The 10,000-nt window shown below is 55.4% G+C and overlaps 1 non-coding gene across 1 annotated transcript; it reads right to left on the bottom strand.

Annotated features, from left to right (window-relative positions):
• Positions 1 to 146: 146 nt before the first annotated feature.
• On the bottom strand, positions 147 to 1,955 carry LOC144419530 (small subunit ribosomal RNA). Its single transcript, XR_013474116.1, has one exon. It is a non-coding gene; the product is annotated as a small subunit ribosomal RNA (ribosomal RNA).
• Positions 1,956 to 10,000: the final 8,045 nt, after the last annotated feature.

Genomic DNA, 10,000 nt, shown 5'->3' with positions numbered 1-10,000 from the left:
AGAAGCCACCATCGCACTCGGCTGCCTTGCTATGCCAACGTGTTACGCGTGTCGCAAGGGGCGGAACCCCGATTGACGGCCGCCCTCTCGGCGGCACCCAAAGACAATTAAGTGCGCGGTCGGCCGGGGCCTACCACCACTTTCGGTAATGATCCTTCCGCAGGTTCACCTACGGAAACCTTGTTACGACTTTTACTTCCTCTAAATGATCAAGTTTGATCGTCTTCTCGACACGCCGACGCGGCCGTTGCCAGCCGCGACGGGGCCGATCCAAGGATCTCACTAAACCATTCAATCGGTAGTAGCGACGGGCGGTGTGTACAAAGGGCAGGGACGTAATCAACGCAAGTTGATGACTTGCGCTTACTGGGAATTCCTCGTTCAAGGGAAACAATTGCAAGTCCCTATCCCAATCACGAATGAGGTTCAACGGGTTACCCGGACCTTTCGGCCTAGGTTAGACACTCGCTGCTTCACTCAGTGTAGCGCGCGTGCGGCCCCGGACATCTAAGGGCATCACAGACCTGTTATTGCTCAATCTCGTGTGGCTAAACGCCACTAGTCCCTCTAAGAAGTTAGACGCCGACCGAGAAGGTCGCGTAACTATTTAGCATGCCAGAGTCTCGTTCGTTATCGGAATTAACCAGACAAATCGCTCCACCAACTAAGAACGGCCATGCACCACCACCCACAGAATCAAGAAAGAGCTCTCAATCTGTCAATCCTACCTGTGTCCGGGCCGGGTGAGTTTCCCCGTGTTGAGTCAAATTAAGCCGCAGGCTCCACTCCTGGTGGTGCCCTTCCGTCAATTCCTTTAAGTTTCAGCTTTGCAACCATACTTCCCCCGGAACCCAAAGACTTTGGTTTCCCGGAAGCTGCCGGAAAGGTCGTCATGGTAACGCCTCCCGATCGCTAGTTGGCATCGTTTATAGTCAGAACTAGGACGGTATCTGATCGTCTTCGAACCTCTGACTTTCGCTCTTGATTAAAGAAAACATTCTTGGCGAATGCTTTCGCAGTAGTTCGTCTTCCGCCGATCCAAGAATTTCACCTTAACGGCAGAGTACGGACGCCCCCGTCTGTCCCTCTTAATCATTACCTCGTGCTCCGAAAACCAACAAAATAGAACCGAGGTCCTATTCCATTATTCCATGCAACACTATGCAGGCGAACAGCCTGCTTTGAACACTCTAATTTTTTCAAAGTAAACTTATCGGCCACCGCCGACACTCAGTCAAGAGCACCGACGGAGAACCGAAGGTGAGGCGAACGCAACCAGTGACACGCCTTGCGACGGACCGGCGGCGCTCGCCCAAAATCCAACTACGAGCTTTTCAACCGCAACAACTTTAGCATACACTGTTGGAGCTGGAATTACCGCGGCTGCTGGCACCAGACTTGCCCTCCAATGGATACTCGTTAAGAGTTTTAGGATGTACTCATTCCAATTACAGGGCCTCGTTAGAGTCCTGTATTGTTATTTTTCGTCACTACCTCCCCGTGTCGGGAATGGGTAATTTGCGCGCCTGCTGCCTTCCTTGGATGTGGTAGCCGTTTCTCAGGCTCCCTCTCCGGAATCGAACCCTGATTCCCCGTTACCCGTTATCACAAAGGTAGGCACGTAGCGTACCTTCGACAGTTGATAGGGCAGACACTTGAATGATACGTCGTCGGTGCAGAGACCGTACGATCCGCGTGGTTATCCAGAGTCATCAAACGTCACAGGACGAACCCGGTCGGTTTTGATCTGATAAAAGCGCGCCTCCCGAAGTCGGCGCTTAATGCATGTATTAGCTCTAGAATTACCACAGTTATCCACTTCGCTTACGAGACCAAATAAACCAAGACTGATTTAATGAGCCATTCGCAGTTTCGCTTTACGAGAACTCGTACTTGCACCTGCATGGCTTAATCTTTGAGACAAGCATATCACTACTGGCAGGATCAACCACATAGCTGCGACAGCTGCGCTCGGCCCTTGCTGGGCCGCCCGGCGCGTGCTCGTCGCATTCGTTTAAGACCGAGGCGATCGCCTGCGGCCGTACTCAGCTTCGACAGTCGCTGGCCGCGACGTCCACGCTCTCGCCGGCAGTGCCAGGCGGAGCGATTTGCGTTTTTTCTTTGCTCGCCCTCTCTCGGGCTCGATCCATTCAGTTTCGCACAAACAAGAGCTCTGCCGGCCGCCTGCAGCGGTGCCTAAAACCCGGGCATAACAATGCGACCGTTCTGCTAGGCCGACAAGCGCTCAAGCCAGACGCTCGATCGAACGCCCCCTACATATTAGTCGAGACAACGGCTCGCTCATTAGCATCGCGATTGTACTTTAACTTTTTTCGGCTCTGCTTCTTTCGACGCCGATGCCGGCGACGCAGCACTCTCTCGCCCGCCAGCCACCGAGAGATGTGTGCGCTCCGACCGGCCCCGCACGCCGCTCTTTCTTGGCTCATTCGAGTTTACTGTCTTTCGCTCTAACATGCCTTACCTAGGGTTAGGTTAGTATGCTTGCACGTTTGTACTTTAACTTTTTTCGGCTCTGCTTCTTTCGACGCCGATGCCGGCGACGCAGCACTCTCTCGCCCGCCAGCCACCGAGAGATGTGTGCGCTCCGACCGGCCCCGCACGCCGCTCTTTCTTGGCTCATTCGAGTTTACTGTCTTTCGCTCTAACATGCCTTACCTAGGGTTAGGTTAGTATGCTTGCACGTTTGTACTTTAACTTTTTTCGGCTCGGCTTCTTTCGACGCCGATGCCGGCGACGCAGCACTCTCTCGCCCGCCAGCCACCGAGAGATGTGTGCGCTCCGACCGGCCCCGCACGCCGCTCTTTCTTGGCTCATTCGAGTTTACTGTCTTTCGCTCTAACATGCCTTACCTAGGGTTAGGTTAGTATGCTTGCACGTTTGTACTTTAACTTTTTTCGGCTCTGCTTCTTTCGACGCCGATGCCGGCGACGCAGCACTCTCTCGCCCGCCAGCCACCGAGAGATGTGTGCGCTCCGACCGGCCCCGCACGCCGCTCTTTCTTGGCTCATTCGAGTTTACTGTCTTTCGCTCTAACATGCCTTACCTAGGGTTAGGTTAGTATGCTTGCACGTTTGTACTTTAACTTTTTTCGGCTCTGCTTCTTTCGACGCCGATGCCGGCGACGCAGCACTCTCTCGCCCGCCAGCCACCGAGAGATGTGTGCGCTCCGACCGGCCCCGCACGCCGCTCTTTCTTGGCTCATTCGAGTTTACTGTCTTTCGCTCTAACATGCCTTACCTAGGGTTAGGTTAGTATGCTTGCACGTTTGTACTTTAACTTTTTTCGGCTCGGCTTCTTTCGACGCCGATGCCGGCGACGCAGCACTCTCTCGCCCGCCAGCCACCGAGAGATGTGTGCGCTCCGACCGGCCCCGCACGCCGCTCTTTCTTGGCTCATTCGAGTTTACTGTCTTTCGCTCTAACATGCCTTACCTATGGTTAGGTTAGTATGCTTGCACGTTTGTACTTTAACTTTTTTCGGCTCGGCTTCTTTCGACGGCGATGCCGGCGACGCAGCACTCTCTCGCCCGCCAGCCACCGAGAGATGTGTGCGCTCCGACCGGCCCCGCACGCCGCTCTTTCTTGGCTCATTCGAGTTTACTGTCTTTCGCTCTAACATGCCTTACCTAGGGTTAGGTTAGTATGCTTGCACGTTTGTACTTTAACTTTTTTCGGCTCTGCTTCTTTCGACGCCGATGCCGGCGACGCAGCACTCTCTCGCCCGCCAGCCACCGAGAGATGTGTGCGCTCCGACCGGCCCCGCACGCCGCTCTTTCTTGGCTCATTCGAGTTTACTGTCTTTCGCTCTAACATGCCTTACCTAGGGTTAGGTTAGTATGCTTGCGCGTTTGTACTTTAACTTTTTTCGGCTCGGCTTCTTTCGACGCCGATGCCGGCGACGCAGCACTCTCTCGCCCGCCAGCCACCGAGAGATGTGTGCGCTCCGACCGGCCCCGCTCGCCGCTCTTTCTTGGCTCATTCGAGTTTACTGTCTTTCGCTCTAACATGCCTTACCTAGGGTTAGGTTAGTATGCTTGCACGTTTGTACTTTAACTTTTTTCGGCTCTGCTTCTTTCGACGCCGATGCCGGCGACGCAGCACTCTCTCGCCCGCCAGCCACCGAGAGATGTGTGCGCTCCGACCGGCCCCGCACGCCGCTCTTTCTTGGCTCATTCGAGTTTACTGTCTTTCGCTCTAACATGCCTTACGTAGGGTTAGGTTAGTATGCTTGCACGTTTGTACTTTAACTTTTTTCGGCTCGGCTTCTTTCGACGCCGATGCCGGCGACGCAGCACTCTCTCGCCCGCCAGCCACCGAGAGATGTGTGCGCTCCGACCGGCCCCGCACGCCGCTCTTTCTTGGCTCATTCGAGTTTACTGTCTTTCGCTCTAACATGCCTTACCTAGGGTTAGGTTAGTATGCTTGCACGTTTGTACTTTAACTTTTTTCGGCTCTGCTTCTTTCGACGCCGATGCCGGCGACGCAGCACTCTCTCGCCCGCCAGCCACCGAGAGATGTGTGCGCTCCGACCGGCCCCGCACGCCGCTCTTTCTTGGCTCATTCGAGTTTACTGTCTTTCGCTCTAACATGCCTTACCTAGGGTTAGGTTAGTATGCTTGCACGTTTGTACTTTAACTTTTTTCGGCTCTGCTTCTTTCGACGCCGATGCCGGCGACGCAGCACTCTCTCGCCCGCCAGCCACCGAGAGATGTGTGCGCTCCGACCGGCCCCGCACGCCGCTCTTTCTTGGCTCATTCGAGTTTACTGTCTTTCGCTCTAACATGCCTTACCTAGGGTTAGGTTAGTATGCTTGCACGTTTGTACTTTAACTTTTTTCGGCTCTGCTTCTTTCGACGCCGATGCCGGCGACGCAGCACTCTCTCGCCCGCCAGCCACCGAGAGATGTGTGCGCTCCGACCGGCCCCGCACGCCGCTCTTTCTTGGCTCATTCGAGTTTACTGTCTTTCGCTCTAACATGCCTTACCTAGGGTTAGGTTAGTATGCTTGCACGTTTGTACTTTAACTTTTTTCGGCTCTGCTTCTTTCGACGCCGATGCCGGCGACGCAGCACTCTCTCGCCCGCCAGCCACCGAGAGATGTGTGCGCTCCGACCGGCCCCGCACGCCGCTCTTTCTTGGCTCATTCGAGTTTACTGTCTTTCGCTCTAACATGCCTTACCTAGGGTTAGGTTAGTATGCTTGCACGTTTGTACTTTAACTTTTTTCGGCTCTGCTTCTTTCGACGCCGATGCCGGCGACGCAGCACTCTCTCGCCCGCCAGCCACCGAGAGATGTGTGCGCTCCGACCGGCCCCGCACGCCGCTCTTTCTTGGCTCATTCGAGTTTACTGTCTTTCGCTCTAACATGCCTTACCTAGGGTTAGGTTAGTATGCTTGCACGTTTGTACTTTAACTTTTTTCGGCTCTGCTTCTTTCGACGCCGATGCCGGCGACGCAGCACTCTCTCGCCCGCCAGCCACCGAGAGATGTGTGCGCTCCGACCGGCCCCGCACGCCGCTCTTTCTTGGCTCATTCGAGTTTACTGTCTTTCGCTCTAACATGCCTTACCTAGGGTTAGGTTAGTATGCTTGCACGTTTGTACTTTAACTTTTTTCGGCTCTGCTTCTTTCGACGCCGATGCCGGCGACGCAGCACTCTCTCGCCCGCCAGCCACCGAGAGATGTGTGCGCTCCGACCGGCCCCGCACGCCGCTCTTTCTTGGCTCATTCGAGTTTACTGTCTTTCGCTCTAACATGCCTTACCTAGGGTTAGGTTAGTATGCTTGCACGTTTGTACTTTAACTTTTTTCGGCTCGGCTTCTTTCGACGCCGATGCCGGCGACGCAGCACTCTCTCGCCCGCCAGCCACCGAGAGATGTGTGCGCTCCGACCGGCCCCGCACGCCGCTCTTTCTTGGCTCATTCGAGTTTACTGTCTTTCGCTCTAACATGCCTTACCTAGGGTTAGGTTAGTATGCTTGCACGTTTGTACTTTAACTTTTTTCGGCTCTGCTTCTTTCGACGCCGATGCCGGCGACGCAGCACTCTCTCGCCCGCCAGCCACCGAGAGATGTGTGCGCTCCGACCGGCCCCGCACGCCGCTCTTTCTTGGCTCATTCGAGTTTACTGTCTTTCGCTCTAACATGCCTTACCTAGGGTTAGGTTAGTATGCTTGCACGTTTGTACTTTAACTTTTTTCGGCTCGGCTTCTTTCGACGCCGATGCCGGCGACGCAGCACTCTCTCGCCCGCCAGCCACCGAGAGATGTGTGCGCTCCGACCGGCCCCGCACGCCGCTCTTTCTTGGCTCATTCGAGTTTACTGTCTTTCGCTCTAACATGCCTTACCTAGGGTTAGGTTAGTATGCTTGCACGTTTGTACTTTAACTTTTTTCGGCTCTGCTTCTTTCGACGCCGATGCCGGCGACGCAGCACTCTCTCGCCCGCCAGCCACCGAGAGATGTGTGCGCTCCGACCGGCCCCGCACGCCGCTCTTTCTTGGCTCATTCGAGTTTACTGTCTTTCGCTCTAACATGCCTTACCTAGGGTTAGGTTAGTATGCTTGCACGTTTGTACTTTAACTTTTTTCGGCTCGGCTTCTTTCGACGCCGATGCCGGCGACGCAGCACTCTCTCGCCCGCCAGCCACCGAGAGATGTGTGCGCTCCGACCGGCCCCGCACGCCGCTCTTTCTTGGCTCATTCGAGTTTACTGTCTTTCGCTCTAACATGCCTTACCTAGGGTTAGGTTAGTATGCTTGCACGTTTGTACTTTAACTTTTTTCGGCTCTGCTTCTTTCGACGCCGATGCCGGCGACGCAGCACTCTCTCGCCCGCCAGCCACCGAGAGATGTGTGCGCTCCGACCGGCCCCGCACGCCGCTCTTTCTTGGCTCATTCGAGTTTACTGTCTTTCGCTCTAACATGCCTTACCTAGGGTTAGGTTAGTATGCTTGCACGTTTGTACTTTAACTTTTTTCGGCTCGGCTTCTTTCGACGCCGATGCCGGCGACGCAGCACTCTCTCGCCCGCCAGCCACCGAGAGATGTGTGCGCTCCGACCGGCCCCGCACGCCGCTCTTTCTTGGCTCATTCGAGTTTACAGTCTTTCGCTCTAACATGCCTTACCTAGGGTTAGGTTAGTATGCTTGCACGTTTGTACTTTAACTTTTTTCGGCTCTGCTTCTTTCGACGCCGATGCCGGCGACGCAGCACTCTCTCGCCCGCCAGCCACCGAGAGATGTGTGCGCTCCGACCGGCCCCGCACGCCGCTCTTTCTTGGCTCATTCGAGTTTACTGTCTTTCGCTCTAACATGCCTTACCTAGGGTTAGGTTAGTATGCTTGCACGTTTGTACTTTAACTTTTTTCGGCTCTGCTTCTTTCGACGCCGATGCCGGCGACGCAGCACTCTCTCGCCCGCCAGCCACCGAGAGATGTGTGCGCTCCGACCGGCCCCGCACGCCGCTCTTTCTTGGCTCATTCGAGTTTACTGTCTTTCGCTCTAACATGCCTTACCTAGGGTTAGGTTAGTATGCTTGCACGTTTGTACTTTAACTTTTTTCGGCTCTGCTTCTTTCGACGCCGATGCCGGCGACGCAGCACTCTCTCGCCCGCCAGCCACCGAGAGATGTGTGCGCTCCGACCGGCCCCGCACGCCGCTCTTTCTTGGCTCATTCGAGTTTACTGTCTTTCGCTCTAACATGCCTTACCTAGGGTTAGGTTAGTATGCTTGCACGTTTGTACTTTAACTTTTTTCGGCTCTGCTTCTTTCGACGCCGATGCCGGCGACGCAGCACTCTCTCGCCCGCCAGCCACCGAGAGATGTGTGCGCTCCGACCGGCCCCGCACGCCGCTCTTTCTTGGCTCATTCGAGTTTACTGTCTTTCGCTCTAACATGCCTTACCTAGGGTTAGGTTAGTATGCTTGCACGTTTGTACTTTAACTTTTTTCGGCTCGGCTTCTTTCGACGCCGATGCCGGCGACGCAGCACTCTCTCGCCCGCCAGCCACCGAGAGATGTGTGCGCTCCGACCGGCCCCGCACGCCGCTCTTTCTTGGCTCATTCGAGTTTACTGTCTTTCGCTCTAACATGCCTTACCTAGGGTTAGGTTAGTATGCTTGCACGTTTGTACTTTAACTTTTTTCGGCTCTGCTTCTTTCGACGCCGATGCCGGCGACGCAGCACTCTCTCGCCCGCCAGCCACCGAGAGATGTGTGCGCTCCGACCGGCCCCGCACGCCGCTCTTTCTTGGCTCATTCGAGTTTACTGTCTTTCGCTCTAACATGCCTTACCTAGGGTTAGGTTAGTATGCTTGCACGTTTGTACTTTAACTTTTTTCGGCTCGGCTTCTTTCGACGCCGATGCCGCCGACGCAGCACTCTCTCGCCCGCCAGCCACCGAGAGATGTGTGCGCTCCGACCGGCCCCGCACGCCGCTCTTTCTTGGCTCATTCGAGTTTACTGTCTTTTGCTCTAACATGCCTTACCTAGGGTTAGGTTAGTATGCTTGCACGTTTGTACTTTAACTTTTTTCGGCTCTGCTTCTTTCGACGCCGATGCCGGCGACGCAGCACTCTCTCGCCCGCCAGCCACCGAGAGATGTGTGAGCTCCGACCGGCCCCGCACGCCGCTCTTTCTTGGCTCATTCGAGTTTACTGTCTTTCGCTCTAACATGCCTTACCTAGGGTTAGGTTAGTATGCTTGCACGTTTGTACTTTAACTTTTTTCGGCTCGGCTTCTTTCGACGCCGATGCCGGCGACGCAGCACTCTCTCGCCCGCCAGCCACCGAGAGATGTGTGCGCTCCGACCGGCCCCGCACGCCGCTCTTTCTTGGCTCATTCGAGTTTACTGTCTTTCGCTCTAACATGCCTTACCTAGGGTTAGGTTAGTATGCTTGCACGTTTGTACTTTAACTTTTTTCGGCTCTGCTTTTTTCGACGCCGATGCCGGCGACGCAGCACTCTCTCGCCCGCCAGCCACCGAGAGATGTGTGCGCTCCGACCGGCCCCGCACGCCGCTCTTTCTTGGCTCATTCGAGTTTACTGTCTTTCGCTCTAACATGCCTTACCTAGGGTTAGGTTAGTATGCTTGCACGTTTGTACTTTAACTTTTTTCGGCTCGGCTTCTTTCGACGCCGATGCCGGCGACGCAGCACTCTCTCGCCCGCCAGCCACCGAGAGATGTGTGCGCTCCGACCGGCCCCGCACGCCGCTCTTTCTTGGCCCATTCGAGTTTACTGTCTTTCGCTCTAACATGCCTTACCTAGGGTTAGGTTAGTATGCTTGCACGTTTGTACTTCAACTTTTTGCGGCTCTGCTTCTTTCGACGCCGATGCCGGCGACGCAGCACTCTCTCGCCCGCCAGCCACCGAGAGATGTGTGCGCTCCGACCGGCCCCGCACGCCGCTCTTTCTTGGCTCATTCGAGTTTACTGTCTTTCGCTCTAACATGCCTTACCTAGGGTTAGGTTAGTATGCTTGCACGTTTGTACTTTAACTTTTTTCGGCTCGGCTTCTTTCGACGCCGATGCCGGCGACGCAGCACTCTCTCGCCCGCCAGCCACCGAGAGATGTGTGCGCTCCGACCGGCCCCGCACGCCGCTCTTTCTTGGCTCATTCGAGTTTACTGTCTTTCGCTCTAACATGCCTTACCTAGGGTTAGGTTAGTATGCTTGCACGTTTGTACTTTAACTTTTTTCGGCTCTGCTTCTTTTGACGCCGATGCCGGCGACGCAGCACTCTCTCGCCCGCCAGCCACCGAGAGATGTGTGCGCTCCGACCGGCCCCGCACGCCGCTCTTTCTTGGCTCATTCGAGTTTACTGTCTTTCGCTCTAACATGCCTTACCTAGGGTTAGGTTAGTATGCTTGCACGTTTGTACTTTAACTTTTTTCGGCTCGGCTTCTTTCGACGCCGATGCCGGCGACGCAGCACTCTCTCGCCCGCCAGCCACCGAGAGATGTGTGCGCTCCGACCGGCCCCGCACGCCGCTC

Source organism: Styela clava, unplaced genomic scaffold, assembly GCF_964204865.1.
Source record: "Styela clava unplaced genomic scaffold, kaStyClav1.hap1.2 HAP1_SCAFFOLD_107, whole genome shotgun sequence".
NCBI lineage: Eukaryota > Metazoa > Chordata > Ascidiacea > Stolidobranchia > Styelidae > Styela > Styela clava.
This window is presented reverse-complemented; position numbering and strand designations above follow the sequence as displayed.